The following is a 26316-nucleotide window of genomic DNA, read 5'->3' as shown; positions in this document are numbered from 1 at the left end:
TGTGTTGATATTGAATTTCAGCATCAATGTTTACATTTGTTGAAAGGTGACTGCCCAGACAGGGAAAGTGTTCAATATTTTTTAAGCTAGTTCTATTAATCATGATAGCAGGAGCAGCAGCTTCACAGGTTGGTGCAGGTTGATATAAAATTTGCGCTTTACTGGTGTTTATGTCTAGACCAATGATCCTACATGCCTCATTAAATGCATCCAGGGTATGCTGAAGATCATCTTTTGAGTTTGCCAATATAACATTATCGTCTGCATACTGGAGTTCAAGAATAGAATTAATAGATAACTTAGAGTTTGTTTGCATTCTGCCAAGATTGAATAGTCCTCTATCTGTCCTATACCGTGTGATTCAGCTGCCCCTTCCAATGTAGTTTTATGCAACCCAACTAACGTGCAACATGATTATAAGGTGGCTATTCCTATGCAGGCGTACTGTATGGTACTAAAGTCAGGTGAGCACATTTTACACACGATTGTGAACCCTACCAACCGGTTTTAACATCCGTTTGCAAAACACAATTAGCTTGAAATCATTTAGCAACATCCTTTGACCATGTAACTATGTTACCGGGCAAGATGGCCATGTGGTTAGGGGCGTGCAGCTGTGAGCTTGCATCCGGGAGATAGTGTGTTTGCACCCCACTGTTGGCAGCCATGAAGATGGTTTTCTGTTGTTTCCCATTTTCACACTAGGAAAATGCTGGGGCTATACCTTAATTAAGGCTGCGGCCACTTCCTTCCCAATCCTAGGCCTTTCCTAAACCATTGTCGCCATAAGACCTATCTGTGTCGGTGTGATGTAAAGCTGATGTAAAGCCAATTAAAAAAAAAGTATCTATGTTAATGTGTTGTGCCTCATGAGCAGGTGTAACGAAGAGGCTAATCAATGCATTAACTAGGCAACAGTGCAGTAATTAATGTCTTAAACACCAAACCGGATGGCATATGTACTCCAGATATTGAAAAGCCATATGACAGTGTCCCAAGGAATTTGGTTTGGAAAACATTGACAGAGGCACAGATTGGGAATGAAACAATGCAGATGGTAATAGCACAGTACCAAAATTGCGAAAGCTGTGTTGGAACCAAAATGGATCAAACTGAATGGTTCAGAGTTGAGACAGGCTTAAGACAGGAAGTGTATTGTCTCCCTTACTCTTCATTATCATCATGGATAGAATTCTACATAATATCGAGGAAAAGATGATGGGCGAGCAAGTAAAGTCTATGGTCTTTTCTGATGACAATTTAGTTTGGGGAGATAATGTAGAGGAAGTACAGATACAAGTTGATTTATGGAATGAGGAGATAAGAAAGAACTCCATTCAAGCTTCAAAATCCCGCCAATGGAGCTCTTGGTGTAGCTCAAGATGGTATGGATGAAATTTATGTTCATGCAGTATTCACCAGACAGACGGCTGGCTGGTGTTCACATGTCGTGCAGTCGCCTTTGTACTGATGTATGGATTATTACGAGCTGCCTCCAGAATGGCCTCTTCTGTTTCACCCGATGTAACGGGCCTGGTTGGAAATCACGCCCGTTGTCCTTAGACGTCTTTAAACACAGTGGAATCTTGTAGCAGCCGGGTGTCGCCTGTCGCGATACTGGTCCTGGTACAGACATAGTGCCTCGCACGCGTTTTCGTCTTGCTTCCCCATAAATTATGAGCATCTCAACTTGTTCCTCTACAGAAAACATGCCAAATGACAGCAGAGATTACAGTACATTCAGGTCCTAACCAGTGGAGTATGCACAGGGCACAAGATGAATAACGTCATTCTACTGTTTGAATGTGGCCTGTGGTTACAATTCAAACATCATATCAATGCAAAAATAATTGAACGATGCAGGATTTGAGCCGCCGCTGGCACATACCATCAGTTGCTAGGCAAACTCATAACCACCTCCGCTACGCTACACTGCTGGAACCATGCTGGTAGTACGACGAGAGCAGAGTACATACGCCATCCGGTTCGGTGTTAAGACATTAATTACTGCACTGTTACCTAGTTTTATGCATTGATTCCCCTCTTTGTTATACCCAGTCACAAGGCACGACACATTAACATAGTTACATGGTAAAAGGATGTTGCTACATGATTTCAAGGTGTCATGTTTTGCGAACGGATGATATAACATTTCGCTAGGGTTCAGGATCATGTGCAAAATGGTGCAAGTTAGTTGGGCTGCAGCAAACGATTTTGGAAGGGGCTGCTGAATCACACTGTATATATAAGGTGTTGTGTCTTGATAAATGTGCAAGTCCTGCTGTTGAGAGCTATAATATGATAATATGATAATTTTGACTTGATTAGGGATGATGAGTTTGTCATAACTCTGTTATATTTTGACCTTGTTCAAGGGAATTGCCAAAGAAAACTTAATCAGATCTTTTTAATTTTACATCTTCTGAACACTTGACTAGAGTACCTGAGTTACATTAGTTATATGTACAGATTTTTTTATTTCTGTTAAGGGGCGAAGTCTTTAAAGTAGAAAGAGAATGCTTTCTTACAGCCCTAATGTCAGTCAATCATTCATTACTGATCTGAATTTAAGGCAGTCGTCCAGGTGGCAGATTCCCTATCTGTTGTTATCCTAGCCCTTTTTTTTTAATGGTTGCAAAAAAATTGGAAATTTATTGAACATCTCCCTTGGTAAGTTTTTCCAATCCCTAACTTCCCTTCCTACAAAATATTTGACTCAATTTTTCCTCTTGAATTCCAATTTTATCTTCATACTGTAATCTTTCCTACTTTTAAAGACACCACTCAGACTTATTCTCCAGGAGATAGTGGTTTCAAATCCCACTGTCGGTTGCCCTGAAGATGGTTTTCTGTTGTTCCCCATTTTCACACCAGGCATATGCTTGGGCTGTACCTAAATTAAGGCCTTGGCTCTTTCCTTCCAACTCCTAGGCCTTTCCTATCCCATTGTCGCCATAAGACTTATCTGTGTCAGCGCGACATAAACCCACTAGCAAAAAAAAAATTTAAAAAAGCAGACTTATCCATCGTCATCGACTAATGTCATTCCACGCTATCTCTCCACTGACAGCTCGGAACATACCACTTATTGCAAGTATAATTGTAGGATGTTAAAGTTTTTAATTTTCATATGTACAAGATACCATCAATTCCCAATACTCATAGTGTAAATGTGGCATCTTTTTATAGTAATTTTATGAGGTCTTTAATGTGTAATGGAACTTTTATTGTGAACCATGTATGGATAGAAAAGGTTTCAGACATTTGACCTTAAGGTTGGTCTACAGGCTGATGATGCCCTTAAGAAGGGGCAAAAGATGTCCCTAAGAAGTTTATATAGTACTAGCAAGATACCTGTGCTTTGCTACAGTATTATACTGAAATTTATAATTGAATACTTAACATTTTGTATACACTGACTGACAGAGCAAATGCAACACCAAGAAGGAGTGGTTCGAAAGGGATGAAAGTTGGGGAAGGAACAGAGACGGCACGGACGAATAATTGATGTTTATTTCAAACCGATATGCAGGTTACACAAAGCGCACGGCATCGACTCAGTAGGATGTAGGACCACCGCGAGCGGCGATGCACGCAGAAACACGTCGAGGTACAGAGTCAATAAGAGTGTGGATGGTGTCCTGAGAGATGGTTCTCCATTCTCTGTCAACCATTTGCCACAGTTGGTCGTCCGTACGAGGCTGGGGGAGAGTTTGCAAACGGCGTCCAATGAGATCCCACACGTGTTCGATTGGTGAGAGATCCGGAGAGTACGCTGGCCACGGAAGCATCTGTACACCTCGTAGAGTCTGTTGGGAGATCCGAGCAGTGTGTGGGCGGGCATTATCCTGCTGAAACAGAGCACTGGGCAGCCCCTGAAGGTACGGGAGTGCCACCCGCCGCAGTACATGCTGCACGTAGCGGTGGGCATTTAACGTGCCTTGAATACGCACTAGAGGTGACGTGGAATCATACACAATAGCGCCCCAAACCATGATGCCGCGTTGTCTAGCGGTAGGGCGCTCCACAGTTACTGCCGGATTTGACCTTTCTCCACGCCGACGCCACACTCGTCTGCGGTGACTATCACTGACAGAACAGAAGCGTGACTCATCGGAGAACACGACGTTCCGCCATTCCCTCATCCAAGTCTATCTAGCCCGGCACCATGCCAGGCGTGCACGTCTATGCTGTGGAGTCAATGGTAGTCTTCTGAGCGGACGCCGGGAGTGCAGGCCTCCTTCAACCAATCGACGGGAAATTGTTCTGGTCGATATTGGAACAGCCAGGGTGTCTTGCACATGCTGAAGAATGGCGGTTGACGTGGCATGCGGGGCTGCCACCGCTTGGCGGCGGATGCGCTGATCCTCGCGTGCTGACGTCACTCGGGCTGCGCCTGGACCCCTCACACGTGCCACATGTCCCTGCGCCAACCATCTTTGCCACAGGCGCTGCACCGTGGACACATCCCTATGGGTATCGGCTGCGATTTGACGAAGCGACCAACCTGCCCTTCTCAGCCCGATCACCATACCCCTCGTAAAGTCGTCTGTCTGCTGGAAATGCCTCCGTTGACGGCGGCCTGGCATTCTTAGCTATACACGTGTCCTGTGGCACACGACAACACGTTCTACAATGACTCACAATTAAGTATTTATATTTATTTTCCACCTAGTCGATACAATGATTGCTTAAGGAAATTTTTAATGGTCAAAAGTGGTACATGTTTCGTATATTATCAACATCTTCAGCCACATAACACTGTTTAGATGAAAAATATATAAAATTGACAAAGTAATGCTTTAGAGGAAGTGTCCTTAAAATTAACATAAGATTGACAAGATTAAAACAAACAAATAACTCAAGAGAAAATATATAAATTACTTCTACAATAGAAAGCAGTCGTCAAGGAAACACTTGTACAATTTTATATATTTTTCATCTAAACAGTGTTATGTGGCTGAAGATGTTGATAATATACGAAACATGTACCACTTTTGACCATTAAAAATTGCCTTAAGCAATCATTGTATCGACTAGGTGGAAAATAAATAAATACTTAATTGTGAATCTATTGAAGTGTGATACGGACCATGAAGCTGATTTTATGTAATTCTACAATGACTGTCGGCTGAGAAATCACGGTACGAAGTGGGCCATTCGCCTACGCCGTGTCCCATTTATCGTTCGCTACGTGCGCAGCACAGCGGCGCATTTCACATCATGAGCATACCTAAGTGATGTCAGTCTACCCTGCAATTGGCATAAAGTTCTGACCACTCCTTCTTGGTGTTGCATTTGCTCTGTCAGTCAGTGTATAATCCGCCAAAATTCGTGTCAATCTTTCTTTCCAGCAATCGATTTTGTACTTCCCGGGCTAGCTCCAGGTGTTCTGCTCAGTCATTTGGGTCCCTTAAATCTTTTCCTCTAAGAATTTTTAATATGGATCAAATCCTTGAGGCGACCGGCGTAATGTCATCATGGATGTCTTGGCGGTACTGAACCCACAGCAGGACTGCATTCATAGTCATTACTTATTATTATTATTATTATTATTATTATTATTATTATTATTATTATTATTATTATTATTATTATTATTATTAGAGTGGGTGATATTTGTTGAATTTAGGTTCTTCTTCTTCTTATTATTATTATTATTATTGGTGTTTTGGACCGTACAGCAAGTTGCAAGACCACTACTTGGCGGTAAATTACATCTTCTATCATTGTCATTGCTGACAATGTGACCAGCACCATTGTCACGCGTAAGCTTGTGCGCAGGATTTCTGGCGATACGAATGATATACTTCTGTGCATTATTGACCTTATTATAGAGGTGAACAATTGCACAGTCATATCATTCCTATCGTTTAGTTCAAATGTTTTAAAATTTATATTTTTATGCCAGGAGAAACTACTGTAATCTAACTTTAAGTTCTCCAAAAGAAATGATGGCTCTTGAAAACAAACCCAGGAAAGATTAAAAATGATCAGTTTATGATCAGAATCAAGTAGTACATTATAAACAGTAAAATCAATTGGTCTCAACTCCTTTTTCATCCCACTGCCTTTCACGTCTGTTACCTTCAGTTTTGAGATATAAGTATCCCCATAAAGAGAATTCACTCTTTTCCCCTTCCTTTCACCCCTCCTTACCCCCCTCCCCCTTAAGTGAATTTTCCGGGGAAAAATACTTGTTTCTTTGATAGTAAAGGATCTTCTAAATACCAATTATCACGACTATAACATTTTCAGTTTTTAAAATATGTGTCCTCATGAAAGGAATTCAACTTTCTTCACCCACGCCCCTCCCCCGCCCCCCAAGATGATTTCCCCCCCAAAACGCAGTTTTCTTTGTTTTCACGTCTGTAACAATTTTAGTTTTTATTAGATGTAAGTATCCTCATACAATTAATTCAATTAATTTTTCAATTCTTTCACCCCCCTCCCCTTCATTGAATTTTCCGAGAAAACGTGTGTCTTTACTCTTAAAGCAGATTCCAAATACCAATTTTCATGTCTGTAAAATCTTTCGTTTTTGAGATAATAGTATCTTCATACAAATAATTCAAATAATTTTTTAATTTCCCCCCTCCTCCTTTAAGTGGATTTCCGAAAACAAAAAATATGTATTTCTTTATTTTTAAAGGAGATTCCAAATACGAAATTTCACATCTGTAACATCTTCACTTTTTGAGTTATCAGTATCCTAATTAAAAGAATTCAACCCCATTTTCTGTCACTTTTACCCCCCCACACAAGTGGTTTATCCAAAAACAAAAAATACGTGTTTCTTTATTTTTAATATAGATAAAAAATACCATTTTTCACTTCTGTAACGTGTTAAGTTTTTGAGATATACTGTAGACATGCTCATTTTAAAATTTCACCCCCTTTTTAGTTCCCCTTGAATGGAGTTTCCGAAAACAAATCACCTATGTTGCTTTACTTTTACAGGAGATTCAAATACCAATTTTTACGTCTGTAACATTTTATGTTTCTGAGATATACTGTAGAAAAAGTCTTTCTAAACATTCACCCCAATTTGTCACTCCTGTTTAACCCCTATTACTTGGATTTTCCCAAAATAAAAAAATATATGTTTCTTTATTTTTAATGGAGATCCCAAATACCAATTTTCAGGTCTGTACAGTAATATCTTCAGTTTCTGAGATATAAGTATCCTCATTAAAGACATTACCAATTTTTCACCCTTTTCACCCCTCTTGTTGGGATTTCCTGAAAACAAAATAATACGTGTTTCTTTATTTTTAAAGGAGATTCTAAATACCAATTTTTACATCTGTAAACTTTTAAAGTTTTGAGATATAGATGCTTTTTTTTTTTAAATTCACCCCCCTTTTCACCCCCTTAGCGAGGGTATATCTAAAAATCCTCCCTTAGCGAGCACCTACATTGTAATATAAATATATCCTCAAAATTTAATTTCTTTATGTCCAGTAGTTTTAGCTCGGCGATGATGAATCAGTCAGTCAGTCAGTCAGATCATGTTCTTTTATATATACCGGTATATGGATTATGTAAATTTCAACTACGTAACACGTGGTATGTATTGAATTGGTGGTGATAATAAATAAATTACTTTTGTGATAATTTTGCTTACATACCACTTAGTCGATCGGCTCATCTCCTTTCTCCCAAGTCTTCCCAGGCCAAATTTTGCAACATTTTTCTAATGCTACTCTTTTGTCGGCAATCACCCAGAACAAATTGAGCTGCTTTTCTTTGGATTCTTTCCATTTCTTGAATCAAGTATTCCTGGTAAGGGTCCCATTCACTGGTACCATACTCTAGTTGGGGTCTTACCAGAGACTTACATGGTCTCTCCTTTACATCCTTACTACAACCCCTAAATACTCGTATAATCATGTGCAGAGATCTGTACCCTTTATCTACAATCCCATTTATGTGGTTCCCTCCATGAAGATCTTTCCTTATTAAAACACATAGGTACTTACAATGATCCCCAAAAAGAACTTCCTCCCCGTCAACACAGTAATTAAAACTGAGAGGACTTTTCCTATTTGTGAAACAACCTGACTTTTAACCCTGTTTATCATCATACCATTGTCTACTGTCCATTTCACAACATTATCAAGGTCATTTTGCAGTTGCTCACAATCTTTTAACTTATTTATTGCTCTATACAGAATAAAATCATTTGCAAACACCCTTATCTCTGATTCCACTTCTTTACTCATATCATTTATATATAAGAAAACATAAAGGTCCAATAATACTGCCTTGAGGAATTCCCCTCTTAATTATTACAGGATCAGATAAAGTTTCGCTTACTCTAATTCTCTGAGATCTATTTTCTAGAAATATAGCCACCCATTCAGTCACTCTTTTGTCTAGTCCAATTGCACTTACTTTGCCTGCAGTCTCCCATGATCCACCCTATCAAATACCTTAGATAAGTCAATCGTGGTACCATCCATTTGACGTCCTGAATCCAAGATATCTGCTATATCTGCTGGAATCCTTGAGCTTCAGTGGAATAACTTTTCCTAAACCCAAACTGCCTTCTATCGAACCAGTTATTAATTTTGACAACATGTGCAATATAATCAGAAAGAATACTTCCCCAAAGCTTGCATGCAATGCATGTCAAACTGTCACTGCATATGGCCCTCTTTCTCATAGTCTGGAAAGAAAGAATTTGAATAACACTGAGTTGGAACTGCAGTTGATTTTAAGAATTTCTTTTTTGGTATGCCAAGAAGCTCATCACACAAACCACTCTTATATTTTTCCTCAAGAAAATGAGTGGAATATACTTGGATGCATTTGCATTTATTGACTTATCTCTTTTACACTGGGATATCCAGAATGTGCATATATTTTTGTCTTTTGAAAATCGGTACTATGTAACATCCACTGTATCGTTTTTCTGGTGTTGTTTAAATATGCATCTGCTCCAACTCATTGGCTGAATGGTCAGCGTTCTGCCCTTCAGTTCAGAGGATCCTGGGTTTGATTCCCAGACGGGTCAGTGATTTTAATCATTTCCGATTAATTCTTCTGGCTTGGGAACTGGGTGTTTGTGTTTGTCTCAAAACTCTCTCTTCATATTCAGACAACACACCACACTTCCAAACACCACAGGAACACACGATAGTTAATAAAGATGCTGAGGTGCCGGAATGTAGTCCTACAGGAGTTCTTTTACGTGCCAGTAAATCTTCTGACACGGGGCTGATGTATTTGAGCACCTTCAAATACCACTGGCCTGAGCCAGGATTGAACCTGCCAAGTTGGTGTCAGAAGGCCAGCACTTCATCCGTCTGAGTCACTCAGCCTGGCACACGCAATAGTGATTATATCCCTCCATATAGGGTTGGCATCGGGAAGTGCATTCAGTCGTAAAGCAGGGACAAATGCACATGTGTGATGCAGTTCGCACCCCTGACCCCACAGATGTGAGAAAAGTGGCAGAAGAAGGAGTTTCAATGTGCATGTGCACTATTACTATGATTTTGACACATTTAACTAATTTTATCTTCACAGTATGAAATCAGTTAAAACCAGAGAAACTACACTGTTTTTGTGTATGAACACTAGGGAAGTTCCTGAGTTACTGACCTCAACCAACTTGAGAGGAGAAGTACACCAAAGAAGATTTAAAGGAGGAAATATAACATTATTCTTAATATTTGCTACCTGTTGCCCCTGTGTTCTAATCATGAAACCTGTACCATGTACATATATAAAGCATTAACAGTAGCTCGGTGGTCAACCTGCTGATGCCGTCATGGTCTTATTCCTCACTATAAGAGATTTGAGCATGGATGAGCTGGATAACACCCCTAACCCCCTCCCCCACCTAGAAAGTCTGACCCTCCTTGATGAACAGCTGTCTTCTTGCTATCTCAGTAACATTAGGTTTGAGAGACCTTTGCCTTTTTAGGTTATGTATGTATAACTTGAAAATAATTGTTCATATATATTATAGGTTAGTTTATGTATTAAGGTTATATCATGTGTATATATTAGGTTATGTATTAAGTTTAGATTACATGTATGTCTTGTAAATATTATTTCATGTGTTCCATGTCATTCAGGAAAATTCTAGTTATATGTGTGCTGACTCAAGAGAATTCTGGAACTTTTGTACATGAAGGACATCAGTATAACAATTGAAGTGTGTGGTCGAACAATGGGACAAGCGCCAATTTGAGCAAAGTAGAAATTTCAGTGGAACATTGAGATTGAGGCCTCTTCTCTCGTGATTTGTGGTATGTTTAAGAGGAAATCCACTAGAAAGCGAGGCAGGCTCGATTTAGTTGAACGAGCAATATTTTGTGTCTAGCAGAACAACGAGATACGTGCCAATAAAAGCACTGTCGTTTTGTGCATTCCACGCTAACCAGTGTTGGTTTTCATTCCTCCCAAGTCTAACACGTTTATTTGTGTTTTCTCAAACTTAATTCAACTCATTAAAATAAATTGAAAGTTCCTCAATCTAGCATGTTAGATCGTGCTTCTCAAAACTTGTTGTACTGCGCACTGTAGAATGGAACAACGGGATACGTGCACAGCCATTCCTAGGAGGGAGCAGCATGAGCTGAAGTGTTTTCAGCTATTTACTTTTACCTCTCCTGCAGTAAGTGCTCAGTAGCGCTTGTCCCATTTTTCGGCCACACCCTTTAACTCTAGGTCTATATATCTTGAAGTAATATCCCATAAAGATAAACTTCTACATATGTTGGCACTTTTTCAAGAGAATTCTAGAACTGGACCTACCAAGGACTTCTGGATATTAGTTGTAGAACTTTCTTGTGCTTGTGGGAAACCAGAGTTATCTGAAAATGTAGCCACAATATATATAAAGAACGGTGATCATGTTGTAAGTTAGTCCTAAGTTATGAATTTCATTATGGTCCGTATTGACAATTGATTACTATCAAAGGGTAAGAATAGGTGGACCCTTCCTACCCTTTGATAGTAAATTAGTTCATTTAGATCAGTTATGATGTTAGCGTGTGTTTTTTGGAGTGGAATGAAGTGAGTTTAATACCAATACTACTTGACAGATCAGTAGTGATTTACTGCGTATTTTATATAAAATGTATATTTGTATTTTGTGAAAGTCAGTGATAGATGTCATATTTACTTTGCTAGATCATTGCACTTATATTACTGTACATTATCCTTCCTGTCCTTTATACCTCATTCTTGAAGGGCCAAAACTTTTTCTCCTTCTGTTAAATCATAATGAATTGGTGATGCCAAATGAACATCTCTGTCCTGACCACAGGACAGATTGGGTGAATTGGAAGTCGCTCAATAGACTATGTTCAGATGTAATGAGATGCAGGACAAACCTGAAAAAATGGGACATCAATGTGGATTCCACATGGTGTGAATGTGAACAATAGCAGACCATAGCCTGTGTGTTGCAATGTACATGTAATACTTACTTGACCAGCTGCATAGTGAAAGACGTATTCATGACTTCATGTGGCCAGCTTTTGGTCCATGAAAGTGTAACTCTGCTACCACATTGTATGGCTTATATAAATTTAAATACATATATTTAAATATGCTTTTATGTATATATTTATGCTGTATTTATCTTCCTCTTTGGAACAGACTTCTTTAGTGCTATTTATTATTTTTCAAATGTTTTCCCTTTTATTATTGTAGAACTTGAACTTCTGAAGTTTAGTTCGTATTGGTTTAATACTTTGAGTGCCAGCTGAAATTGCATAGTTCTATTCTAAAATTGCCAAGCCCATTTCCTTGTAAATGCAGTGTGTTGTATAAATATTCATAATTTATTAGCTTGGTTCTTCTTTTAACAGCTCTCTGATGTTCTGTTTTCACTTTTAGCATTTCAAAATTTAAATATAAAGTTTGTGACAAGTAGTTTAAGAAGGATCTTTTTATCTTTTTGAACGTTTTCTTCTGAACTTTCTTTTTCTTTTTGGTTGTCCAAATTTGGCACTAAACAAAATGTGTCAGAACTATACTATAATTAAAAAAGGAGAACAGTTCATAATTGACAGGAATGTAATGCTTCACTTATCTGGCGGTGTTATTTTGGAATTTATAAATTGTTATTAGTATTATTATGCTTACAGCATTGTACACAAAATCTGTAAAGAAATTAGCCAAGTATGCCTACTACCTTCCATATAAAAAATAGCTATGGTATAGACAACTTACACAGTAACTGTTCATTTCTTGATTTTTGTAATTGGAGCAAACCCTGCACATCCTTGTTTACCTGTTGGGAAGTTTTATGACATGAAATAAGAATTGCAAGTGACTAATCTCATGTTTTAATCCGTATTGAAATCTATCAACAGATTTCAATACGGATTAAAACATGAGATTAGTCACTTGCAATGAAATAGCCAACCAGGCTAATACAAACAAAAAGAATATATATAACTTTTTAACTAATGAAGTTATTTTAAATGTAACAATATTATAATGTATTGAACAGGTGGATTCATAATAAAACTTTATTATCATGAAATAAGAATGTTGGGCTTGTATTTGTTGCATGAGAAACATTGACACAATTATTTTCCTTCTTTACGTCAAAATGTGCTTTTTTTTTTTTCTTTGAGCCAGCAATAGGTAAACTTAAATGCTGCCATGCTGTATGTTAGTCGACTATCACTCCCTACAAAGAAAATATCTTTTAAAGTGAACTACGGTACCTATAAACCATTCTAAGTGGCCAAATTAGGAAGCTCAAGATTCCTATTTTTTAAACAAAGAGCTTCATTAATGCTACCTAGCAAGTACAGAAAGAGCTATGTTAAGTTAAACAAAGCATTGATTATATCAATATTGGCACTTCTTGCAACTGCAACATTTCTCAGGGTTGATGTAATCATTGTTGGCACTTCAGAGGTTAATCACTTCTATCTCGATGTGACACTTACATGGCATGTAAGGTGTGGTTGCCTGTTAAAATTAAGGTTATCTTAATTTCTCTGTTTAATATTTTTTCTTAATACATTTGTTTGTTTCATATTCCAGGAAGAAATTAAAGTTCCAATACCCATTAGAAGTGAGTTATACCGACTGAAAGAACAGGAAAGTATAATTAAATGGCCTGAGGACCATGCAAAGACAATGATATGTAGAACAGTGGATCTTTTTGAATGGTTTAATGAACAGGCTAAAAAGAGAAAATTGAAGGAGTTGAAAGACGAGAAGATTATAGAAGACGAGCTCAACCTAGGGAAGAAGGCACCATTTTTATTAAGAGTGGAAGAATTTATACGGGATATGGGAAAAGTAGAGATTATTGATGTAGAATTTGCCTCATTGGGTAAAAAAGCATTGATGATTGATGAACTAAATGCTTTCCTGGATTTTAATGTTCCTTGGAGAATTTGTTCTTCAAGGGATTTAAAAGAAAAGGAAGAGATGGAGGAGTGTAGAGATGAAGTTCCATATTTTCTTCAGACTGAAAATGATCTTCGGGCTGGGGCAAGAAAAGATTATTTTGAAAGCATGGAAGATTCAGATATGCTGAAGGGTGAGTAAAGCTATGACAATATAAATATAGCTGAAAATAAGGCCCTTTGCTTGTCTATTCTTTTACTAGCTTTCTATGGTTTTATATTGTGAGTCTTTTATCAATCAATCAATCAATCAATCAATCAATCAATCAATCAATCAATCAATCAATCAATCAATCAATCAATCAATCAATCAATCAATCAATCAATCAATCAATCAATCAATCAATCAATCAATCAATCAATCAATCAATCAATCAATCAATCAATCAATCAATCAATCAATCAATCAATCAATCAATCAATCAATCAATCAATCAATCAATCAATCAATCAATCAATCAATCAATCAATCAATCAATCAATCAATCAATCAATCAATCAATCAATCAATCAATCAATCAATCAATCAATCAATCAATCAATCAATCAATCAATCAATCAATCAATCAATCAATCAATCAATCAATCAATCAATCAATCAATCAATCAATCAATCAATCAATCAATCAATCAATCAATCAATCAATCAATCAATCAATCAATCAATCAATCAATCAATCAATCAATCAATCAATCAATCAATCAATCAATCAATCAATCAATCAATCAATCAATCAATCAATCAATCAATCAATCAATCAATCAATCAATCAATCAATCAATCAATCAATCAATCAATCAATCAATCAATCAACACTAATCTGCATTTAGGGCTGTCGCCCAGGTGACAGATGCCCTTTTTTTAATTCTTTACCTAGTGTTTTATTAAATGATTTCAAAGAAGTTGGAAATTTATCAAACATCTCCCTTGGTAAATTATTCCCATTGCTTATTCCTCTCTAATACATTAATGTTTGACTCAATTTGTCCTAAAAACTCCATTCAAACTTCATGCTATCTCTCCACTGACAGCTCAGAACATACCACTTAATCCAGCAGCTCATACCCTTTCTCCCCAGTCTTCCCAGCCAAAAGTTGGCATAATTTTTGTAACAATACTCTTTTATCGGATTTACTTATTTAATCGTATGGCAATTATAACAACAAATTCGTAAGTCCAGGACCGGGTTTTTCAGCAACTCCACAGCACTTTCTGAAAGATGAAACAGGTTGCTGGGGCTTCCTGAGTAGGCATGAAGAGGGCACCGCAGGATGACATGGTCCATACTCTTCTCCTCTTCACTGCATTCACACATTGGAGAATCCATACAACCCCACTTATGGCTTAAGAAATTGCAGCGTCCATGCCCAGTTCTCAGTCTGTTGAGGTGACACCATAGTTTTCTTAGGAGGTCGAATCCCTTCATTTTCCGAGTTGGATTTAGCTCATGAGCATTTATTCCAGATGTTGAATTTGACCACTCATCCTGCCAGCTCTGGTTTAGATTAAAATTATCCCTCACGAGTGGGCCGTCCAGTACACTTGCTGGTCGCCTAGCCTTTCTCCTCAGGTGGGGTGGTGGGATATGACTTAAGTAGAGGTAACCAGTGCGAGGTGTTGACTTTACAGTACCAGTAATGCAGGGCATGGTATCATTCAGCTTAGTATCCACTTTATGTACATCTGCACTTTCCATCCATACCAGGGCACAGTATTCCACTGAAGAGTAGACAAGACTAATACCCGTTAATCATAAGCAGTCAGCCAAGGTTCCCCAGGAACTATCACAAAGCCTGTGCAGGACGTTATTCTTTGTAGTGATTATGTGAGAGAGCTTGGTGAGATGTTCTTTGTAGCTCAGGGTTCTGTCCAGGGTGACTCCTAGATATTTCAGGAATGGGTTGTACTTTAGTTTTTCACCAAGGAAAACAAAACAGATGGCTTGTAGTTTGCTAATCAGTTGCTGAGATGGAAACATGAAACCTCAGTCTTAGAAGCATTTGGGATCAATTGCCAAGACTTGAAGAATGTGGCCATTTTGTCCAAGTCTGTTGAAGGAATGCCTTCTCCATCCTCAAAATTTCTGCTTTGAGCTACCAGTGCAATGTTGTCTGCATAGATGAACTTAGTAGATATGGTTGATGGTTAGTCGTGGATGTAGAGGTTGAAGAGAAGTGAGGCCAACTGATCCCTGTGGCAGACCATTATTTAATTTTCTTTTGCAACTTTTAGAATCACACAGGAAACTTCAAACTCTCTCACACAGAGCATGTTGGAAATTAGGTTTGCAATTTCCAAGCAGGGAATTACTTCCAGCACTGTAAGAATTAGTCCATGTCGCCTGACAGTATCATATACACTTGTCAGGTCAATAAGGACAGCTGTTGATTTTAACTTATTTTAAAAGCCTGCCTCGATGTGAGTGGTAAGAGCCAAAACTTGATCAGTACAGCTACGATTTCTTCTGCAACCAGCTTGTTCTGGAGGGATTACAGCTTCAGTGAGTAGTGCTATCCTAGTGAGGAGGACTCGTTCCAAAAGTTTATAAATGCAACTAAAAAGTGCTATTGTATGGTAGTTTTCAGGTCTCTGCTCTGACTTTCCAGTTTTAAGAAGGGCAATTGATCACCTTTGACCATTTGAACTGGTTTGGCAGGTGGTTAGTCTGAAGGATGTAAGTAAAATGAGAAGTGATCCACTTTATGCTATTTGGACCCATATTTTGAAATTTGTTGTAGATATTATCTGGGCCACCAGTCTTTTATCGAAAATCACTCGGAACAAATTGTGCTGCTCTCCTTTGGATCTTTTCCAGTTCTTGAATCAATTGATTCTGGTGAGAGTCCCATAAACTGAAACAATACTGTAATTGGGGTCTTATCATTAACTTATATGCCCTCTTCTTTATATACTATTACAATCCCTAAATACCCTCATAACTACATAAAGAGATCAATCAATCACTACTGATCTGCATTTAGGGCTGTTGTTCAGGTGGCAGATTCCCTATCTGTTGTTTTCCTAGCCTTTTCTTAAATGAATGCAAAGAAATTGGAAATTTATTGAACATCTCCCTTGGTAAGTTATTCTTATCCCTAACTCCCCTTCCTAAAAACGAACATTTGCCCCAATTTGTTCTCTTGATCTCCAGCTCTATCTTCATATTGTGATCTGTCCTATTTTTAAAGACACCACTCAAACTTGTTTGTCTACTGATGTCAGTGAAGAGATGGGGTGGAATTCAAGAGGACAAACTGGTGCAAATATTCATTTATTTCTAACTCTCTTTCTTACTCACCTCACTCACTCTTTCTCAGTCTCTTCATAATATAGTGGATCTTTACCATTCCTTACCATCTTTAAAAGTAGAAACCTTTTTTCACATTTGTCAACAATTGCTTTAAACCCATCCCAGAGTCTGTTTATATTTTTATTTACCATTTTCCACTGATAAAAGTTGCTTTTTAAAAACTCCTTCATGCCTGTTTTATCAGCCATATGGTACTGCCTAATAGTCCTAATTTTAATACCTTCCTTTCTATTACATTTTTTAACTATGTCAAAAACAGCTTCGTGATCACTAATACCATCTATTACTTTGGTTTTTCTATAGAGCTCATCTGGTTTTACCAGCACCACGTCCAGAATATTTTTCCCTCTAGTTGGTTCCATCACTTTCTGAATCAGCTGCCCTTCCCATATTAACTTACTAGCAAGATACCTACCCATGCTTCGCTATGGTATTATACTGAAATTTATAATTAAATGCTTAACATTTTATATATTGTTCCGAGGTATCTGTGGAACAGCAGAGGTGAAAGAAGGTGCGGGCTGGAATAGGTCTCAACTACCAAATTAAAGTTAATTTAAAACTTTAACAAAGGTTATATTTTCTTTTCAAAATCAACAAATAACAAAGTATAACAGGTACCAAGTAGCAGATCAACAAATTAAGAAATTACAGATTACAGTTCGTTACAAGTTTTGGGCTTCGAGCCCCACAATTACAATCCTTGAGCTATGAGCCCAACTTTACCAATGTACCCAGTTCATACAAAGGGGCAGAAAACCCCAATCATGCCAAGGAGCACTTGCTCCCAATTACCATGTTAAGCCTCCTAGAGGCACGTTTCACACACAAGAAAGAGCAGATGCGCTCTCAAAGTCTTCAAGCCTATTTAAGAGGCCATAAACTGACTTTACACTAACTGCCCTCAAGGCACACATACAGTGAAACAGGGGTATCTAATACCCAATCTACAGGGCCTTCGCAGGAAAGAAAACAAAACGGTTTAAGTAAATGGCCCAAAATACAAAATTGAATGGAGGTGATAACTTGCACTCCTACACAAGGTTTTTGTCTAAAACCTATGTGGCGCTAGGTCGATCATACAGGGGCTAATCCCAAGCTAGGGAGGTGACACGTATGAGAAAACTTACTACATTAAAGAAGAGAAGAACGGTTATGAAAACGTAGTCACCTCCTTTTCAAAATGAAGGAGATTTTGAGAGGGTGAAGCACTCTCTATCCCTGCTTTACAGTTCAAGAAATAGTTTTTACATAGATAGCAAAAAGGAATTACATTTTAAGGAAGATGGATTACATTTTAAAGGTTTCGAACCATCTCCGAGAGTTAAACTGCTGAGCTAGCAAGAAATAAAGGTGTTAACAGGCCATTACCTTGTTGAAGAACTTCGGCTTGAAGAAAGAGGCGCTTCCGCCCCCTGCTACATATTCACACACTAAGAGAGATGTTACTGAAGTGGCCCTGAGACCAGAAAATCAGCAGATTTATACCCTCGTGGAAAGTTCGAGACCTTTCATGAATGATAACAACCCGCCCACAAACTTTTATTGGATAACAGCAAAAACTAATACACAAGACGAGGAAGAAACACCTTATTGGTGGAAAATTAATTACAGAAATTCTTGATTGGCTACATTCAAAACAGGTGGAAAGAAAGGATTTATATTGCCAACCCACAAACCACAGAACAAAATTTAGTAAAACCAAAACTTAGGAATACAAAATTTCTTCAGTAGAGTACATTCCTTTACACCAGAGTGCGTTATCATAGTTTTGGTAGAGACATCTGTTAGAGAGTGTCCAAACTTCTTGATATGGAGCAAACAAACACAAATCGAAATAGACACAGTTCAGAACACTTCAAAATTACCAAATTTACAGTAGTGACATCTTCCGAGAAACCGTTGAGTTAATACAGTTTGTTAAAGTTTTGGCTTTCTCCTGTAGAGGAGTTTCAACTGGCGCAATATTTGAACTAGCGGCGTGGAGGTGTACTGCCCGGTACATAAAAAATCCGCCAAAATTTGCGTTCTGATGGCAGAGTTCCTCCCATTCTTCAATCTTTCTTTCCAGCAATGGATTTCGTACTTCCAGGGCTAGCTCCAGGTATTCCGCCCGCTCAGTTGGGTCCATGTCCGGCTCCATGGCTAAATGTTTAGCGTGCTGGCCTTTGGTCACAGGGTTCCCGGGTTCGATTCCCGGCAGGGTCGGGAATTTTAACCATCATTGGTTAATTTCACAGGCACTGGGGCTGGGTGTATGTGTCGTCTTCATCATCATTTCATCCTCATCACGATGCGCAGGTCACCTACGGGTGTCAAATCTAAAGACCTGCACCTGGCGAGCCGAACATGTCCTCGGACACTCCCGGCACTAAAAGCCATACACCATTTCATTTCCGTTGGGTCCATAAATCTTTGTCACCTTTTCCTAGAAGCATTTTTAATATGGACAAATCCTAGAGGAGATCCGGCATGGTGTCATCTTGGGTGCCATGGTGGTACTGAAGCCACGGCTGGACTGCTTTCGTAGTCATTACCCGGTCAGGACCCGTTCCCAGGGCGGTCCTCACATTTTGACGATGGTCCAGAAAATAATAAAAATAAAAATAATATATTATTATTATTATTATTAATAGGGTCGGTAATATTAGTTGAATTTGGGTTACTATTATTATTATTATTATTATTATTATTATTATTATTATTATTATTATTTTTTTTTTTTTTTTCTTTTTTTTTTTTCTGATGCGGCCTGCTAAGGACCACGTGCCAATTTCAATTCAGTTCTTCATGCTTTGTTGTTTTCTCTTCCATTCTTTCCAATATATTTTCATCCTTTCACTATGCTGTTTCCTTCTGTCCCCGGACCACTTTGCACCAGGCTTCTTCTTCGATCTTCCTTGGAATACTTCCATACTTACTAGCCTCTTTCTAAAAATTTCTCTGTCCTTGGTTCCTTCTTCTCTTATATTATTTCTTTCTAAATCTTTCTTTACTTCTTGAATCCAGCTAGTTGTTGCCTTTTTGTCCCAAAGGTACTTGAAAATCCTTTTTGTTAATCTGGAATCATCCATTCTGTAAATATGTCTGAAAAATTGCAATCTTCTTTTTCTTATGGTTTCTGTTATGTTTTCTATGTTCCTGTATATTTCATTATTAGATCTTAATTTCCATACTTCTGTTGTTTTCACAGGGCCTAAGATTTTTTTCATGATATCTAATCTATAGTGTAGTACCAGGCATTCACTTGCATATAAGCATTCCGGTTTCACCACTGTAGTGTAGTGCCTTATTTTAAGATATTTAGATAGACACTTTTTGTTATAAAAATTCTTTGTGATACCATATGCTCTTTCCATCTTGTGTACCCTTTCTTCTACTGCAGATTTGTCTAAACCATTTTCTTGAATTAGTTCTCCCAGATATTTGAATTTCGTTACTCTTTCCACTGGACCAATATCTGTTGCCAAAAATTTTGGAGCATTCTTGATGTTTGTAATAAATTTTGTTTTTTCTATGGAGATTCTCAAACCTGTTTTGTTGGATATTTCTTCCAAGAGATTGATTTGTGTTGTTTCACTTGTTAGGTTTTCTGACAGTATAGCAAAATCGTCTGCAAATGCTAGGCAATTTATTTCAATGGCTTTTTTTTTTCTCTCCAAAGTTACCGGCAAAATGTTATGCTCTTTAAGCTTTACATTCCAAATTCTTACAATTTTCTATAGAACACAGTTGAATAGAAGGGGTGACAGTCCATTACCTTGCCATACCCCTGTATTTATCTAGGTTTGGATATCTCACCCATAAATTTCACCTTTGAAATTGTGTCAGTAAGGGTTTCACATATTAGGTTTGCCAATTTAGTTTTCATTTCAAATTCACGAATTGTTTTATCTATAGACTATCAGCTGAGTCAAAGGCATTTTTAAAATCTACAAAAGTCACAACAATGTCTTTTGAATTCAATATCCTATGGCGAATTATGGATTTTAAGTTAAATTTTTGTTCTGAACAAGACCTACCTTTTTGAAATCCAGCTTGATACTCACCCAGTTGCTTGTCAAGTGATGTTTCTTCTCTATTTAGCAATATTTTTGAGAATACCTTGCATGCAATTTGCAGAAAAGAGATGCCTCTCTAGTTATCAACCTTTTTTTGTCCCCTTTTTTATGCACTGGGTGTATTAGAGCCACTTTCCTTTCTTCTGGAATCCTCTCTGTTCTCCAAATATCTTCAAAGATTAACTGCAGCTCTTCAATGATTTTTGACAGAGACCATTTCAAAAGTTCAGCTGTTATAGAGTCTTCTCCACTAGCTGTATTATTTTTCAGGTTGTTAATTCTTTAATTTCTTCAGCAGTGGGTGGTATATATATATCTTCTTCCAAATTTTCAGTTGTTTGAGAGAATTTCAACTCATGGTCGGGTTCAGGTCAGTTTAAAAGTTGAACAAAGTGCTTTGCAAGTATTTCACAGTTCTCAGCATTGCTTAGGCCAAGTCTACCATTTTCATCTTTGAAGCATATATTAGGCACTTGATACCCCTTTAACTGACTCTTAAAAGTCTGGTAGAAGTTTCAAGAGTTATTTTTAACAAAACTGTCTTGCAGGTCAATAAGTTGTGATTTTTCAAAAGTTCTTTTAACTCCCCTTATTATTCTAGCAGTCTTTCCTCTGCTGTTTGAATTGGTCACAGTGCTCAGTCTTTCCAGAGGATTTAAACTTTTTCCATTGTTTTATTCTCTCTTGTAATGCATTTTCACATATTTGATTCCACCAAAGTTTCTTTTTAGGTTTGACTAGCCCAAATGTTTTCCGGGCTGAATTGGTTATTTCTTTAGATAAATCTTGCCACTTCCCATGATGAGATACTTTTATTTCTTCCTGAAATGTTTCCAATGTTTATTATGTAATTTGGAGTCTATTTGTGTTATATTTGTTTACTCTGCCTGCAAAAAATTCTTTTTTTTTTTTGCTATTTGCTTTACGTCGCACCGGCAGAGATATGTCTTATGGCGACGATGGGATAGGAAAGGCCTAGGAAGTGAAAGGAAGCAGTCGTGGCCTTAATTAAGGTACAGCCCTGGTGTTTGCCTGGTGTGAAAATGGGAAAGCACTGAAAACCATCTTCAGGACTGCCGACAGTGGGGCTCGAACCCACTATCTCCCGATTACTGGATACTGGCCGCACTTAAGCGACTGCAGCTATCAAGCAAAAAACTTCTGTTTAAACTTAAGTCTGGATGGATTCCAAGGATGCTCCAACTCATCCTTATTGCAGAGGTTGGGACTCCCCAGAACCCTAGGTCCCGATGCATTATATAACGCAATGGTGGATTTCTCTTCCGAACTGCCACCTGGGGTAGTGCTTTCTTTCAGTGGCTTTTCCATTCTGCAATTGAAATTGTATGTTTCAAGGGTAGTAATAACATTCCAAAGTAAGATCAGATCGTTATTCTGAAATTATTGTTTTTGGTGGTTGACTCCACTAGGTTCTTCTGCCCTCTCAGCCGTTGAGAAATGAGATTCTTCTTCCGCCTTTCAGACCGTTGATGGTTTTCCTCTTGACCTCAGTTGATTAACAGGTGCTTATTTGGCATTGTCTTATTCACACCTGTCCTGCATATCTACAGGAACTTCCCCCATCAGCCATTGGGACGCGCCGCATCAGGGTTGAGGTTCCCCACCCCATTGTCTTAGGCGGGGTTACATTTAGCCCCTACTGGATGCCGCAGCAAGATGCTAGACCGCTACTTGGTGGTAAATTACATCTGCTGCGATTGTCATTGCTGACAATGTGACCAGCACCATTGACCCACGTAGGCAGTGCGCAGGATTTCTGGCGATATAAATGATATTCTTCTGAGCATTATTGACTTTATTATAGCGGTGAACAATTGCATGGTCAATATCATTCCTATCGTTTATTTCAATTGTGTTTAAATTTTTATTTATGTGTCAGGAAAATCTACTGTAATCTAACTTTACGCTCTTCAAAGGAAAAGATGGCTCTTGAAAACGAACCCAGGAAAGATAAAAAATTATCGGTTTATGATCAGAATCAAGTACATTATGAACAGTAAAATCAGTTGGTCTCAACTCCTTTTCCACCCCACCACTGTTAAGTTGATTCGCTGCCCCCCCCCCTCCTCCCCAAAGAAAGAAGGCGTGTTTCTTTATGCTTAAAGACAATTCCAAATACCAATGTTCATGTCTGCTACCTTCAGTTTTGAGATATAAGTTACCCCATAAAAAGAATTTACTTGTTTCACTTCCTTTCACCCCCCCCCCCCCGCCCATTAAGTGAATTTTCCAGAAAAAATACTTGTTTCTTTATTAGTAAATGGTCTTCTAAAAACCAATTATCATGACTGTAACATCTTCAGTTTTTGAGATATGTGTCCTCATAAAAGGAATTCAACTCCTTTTTACCCTTGCCCCGCAAGATGAGACTTTCCCCCAAAAATGCATTTTTCTTTGTTTTTAAAGGAGATCCAAATACCAATTTTCACATCTGTAACAACTTTAGTTTTTATTAGGTGTAAGTATCCTCATACAATTAATTCAGTTAATTTTCAAATCCTTCACCCCCCCCCCCCCTTCATTGGATTTTCCAAAATCAAAGGAATACATGCTTCTTTACTTTTAAAGCAGATTCCAAATACCAATTTTCACGTCTGACACATCTTTTGTTTTTGAGATAATAGTATCTTCATACAAATAATTCAAATAATTCTTCAATTCTACCCCCACCCCCCTTTAAGTGGATTTCCAAAAACAAAAAAATTTGTATTTCTTTATTTTTAAAGGAGATTCCAAATACCAAATTTCACATCTGTAACGTCTTCAGTTTTTGAGGTATCAGTATCCTAATGAAAACAATTCAACCCAATTTTCAGTCATTTTTACCCCCCACCCAAGTGGTTTTTCCAAAAAAAAAATACACATTTCTTTATTTTAATAGAGATAAAAAATACCATTTTTCACTTCTGTAATGTGTTAAGTTTTTGAGATAAACTGTGTACATGCTCATTTTAAAATTTCACCCCCTTCTTAGTTACCCTTAAGTGGAGTTTCCAAAAACAAATCACCTATGTTTCTTTACTTTTAAAGGAGATTCCAAATACCAGTTTTTACGTCTGTAACATTTTATGTTTCTGATATAAATACTGTAGATATAGTCTTTCTAAAAATTCATCCCATTTGTCACTCCTGTTTAACCCTCATTAATTGGATTTTCCAAAAACAAAAAAATACATGTTTCTCTATTTTTAAAGGAGATTTCAAATACCAATTTTCAGGTCTGTAATATCTTCAGTTTCTGAGGTATAAGTATCCTCATTAAAGGCATTCAATCCCTTTTTCACCCCACCTAGTGGGATTTTCCGAAAAGAAAAAAAAAGCGTTTCTTTATTTTTAAAGGAGATTCTAAAGACCAATTTTTACATCTGTAAATATTCAAAAGTCCTCTTTTAGCGAGCACCTGCATTGTAATATAAATGTGTCCTCAAAATTTTATTTCGTTATGTCCAGTAGTTTTGGCTCGGCGATGATGAATCCAATATAATACCAATATAAATGGTCCGTTATTGGACATTATAAATTTTCCAGCTAGCTCATTCTTGGTTGCCAGCGTTTCGCCCTCATGTGCTAGGGTGGGCTCATCAGTTGGTACCTAGCACACCTACCAATACGCTGGCTAGTGTACACCGTGGAGGCCACTGCGTAGGCTAACTGGAGCCACCGGCAGTGCCATTGCACTAAGAGACTTTGTCTCATCACTAAAAATTGATGCCTGCTTGGCCATTAGATGATATAGATGTTGATTCCCATAGGGAATCTGAAATATTTGTCCTGAATGAGCAAATTTATAATACCAATATAAATGGTCCGTTATTGGACATTATAAATTTTCCAGCTAGCTCATTCTTGGTTGCCAGCGTTTCGCCCTCGTGTGCTAGGGTGGGCTCATCAGTTGGTACCTAGCACACCTACCAATACGCTGGCTAGTGCATACCGTGGAGGCCACTGCGTAGGCTAACTGGAGCCACCGGCAGTGCCAATGTACTAAGAGACTTTGTCTCATCACTAAAAATTGATGCCTGCTTGTGATAATAATTTCGTGTGGCTATTTCTAGCCGAGTGCAGCCCTTGTAAGGCAGACCCTCCGATGAGGGTGGGCGGCATCTGCCATGTGAGGTAACTGCGTGTAATTGTGGTGGAGGATAGTGTTATGTGTGGTGTGTGAGTTGCAGGGATGTTGAGGACAGCACAAACACCCAGCCCCCGGGCCATTGGAATTAACCAATGAAGGTTAAAATCCCCGACCCAGCCGGGAATCGAACCCAGGACCCTCTGAACCGAAGGCCAGTACGCTGACCATTCAGCCAACGAGTCGGACACTTATGTGATACTTGTGAGACACTTTAACTCCATCAGCACAATTAAAACCAAGAGGACTTTTCCTCTTAGTGAAACTTAGAACCTTTCTTTGCATCCCATCGTACATTGTCTGTCATCCATCTCACAACATTATTGAGGTCTTTTTGCAGTCACTCACAATCCTGTACCTTATATATTATTCTATTCAGTATAACATCATCCCCAGTAATCCTTATCTGTGATTCCAGTTCTTTATTCATATAATTCATATACAGGGTCATCCAGTTAATGCATAACTGCAGTTGAGTTGAAGCTGAGGCCTCGGCCAGCAAGCTATCACTTCCCGCCAGCCTGGCAATAGAAGAGCAAACTAGAGTGATTGCATTTACAGGACAATTGACATACTATATTTCTTCAAAATATACAATGTGTTGCATTCTTCATGCCCATCAGTGTATAAACATTCACTGATGTATGTGTGTTCCTTCCTGCATAGCCCTCGTACAGAATGACTTACTCTCTGGAAAAAAAAGAAAAAAAAATCCTGTTGAATAAAATACCCCTAGCTGTGGAATATAAAAACCTCTTAGTATGTATATTCCTTGTATTATTAACTATTACCATAATAACATCTCATTTCACTTGTTATTCTTTAAAATAACATTTTCTTAGGATTTCGCCAAAAATGATCTTTGCTCCAATACGGCTGATGATGACCCCTAGATGGGTCGAAACTAGTACCGTGTAATTGATAATTTTGTGAATATATTTTAGTATTGAAAAGGTGGAAACGTTTACGTTGTTATTATTATTACTTATATATTAATGTTGAATCCATTGTTTACGAGGTCACTGAGTTTATCTGTAACACTCTGGATGGTTAAGTCATACTTTAGCCACAATCAGTATGGAGTTTGAGAAGGGGTGAAAATTAATGTAAAAATAACCAAGCATATGGATATATTGGGTATGTCCCAAAATAGCTCTCAACGAAACTTGGTACACATATGGCTTACCATCAGAAAAAAGAATACTATGGAGATGAAACATCCCAACCCCTACTCAGAATGAGGAATGAGAGGGGATGACATGTAAAAATAATGGAAAATCATGGATATTAAGGTTAAATGCATTGTGTATGTGTTGCTGAGACGAATTGTGACACTCTGGATACATTCAGCCTCCACTGAGATGAGGGGCTGTGACGGGCTTAAAAGTCAATATTCTAAA

Source organism: Anabrus simplex, chromosome 1, assembly GCF_040414725.1.
Source record: "Anabrus simplex isolate iqAnaSimp1 chromosome 1, ASM4041472v1, whole genome shotgun sequence".
Lineage (NCBI taxonomy): Eukaryota > Metazoa > Arthropoda > Insecta > Orthoptera > Tettigoniidae > Anabrus > Anabrus simplex.
Note: the sequence above shows the minus strand (reverse complement) of the source record.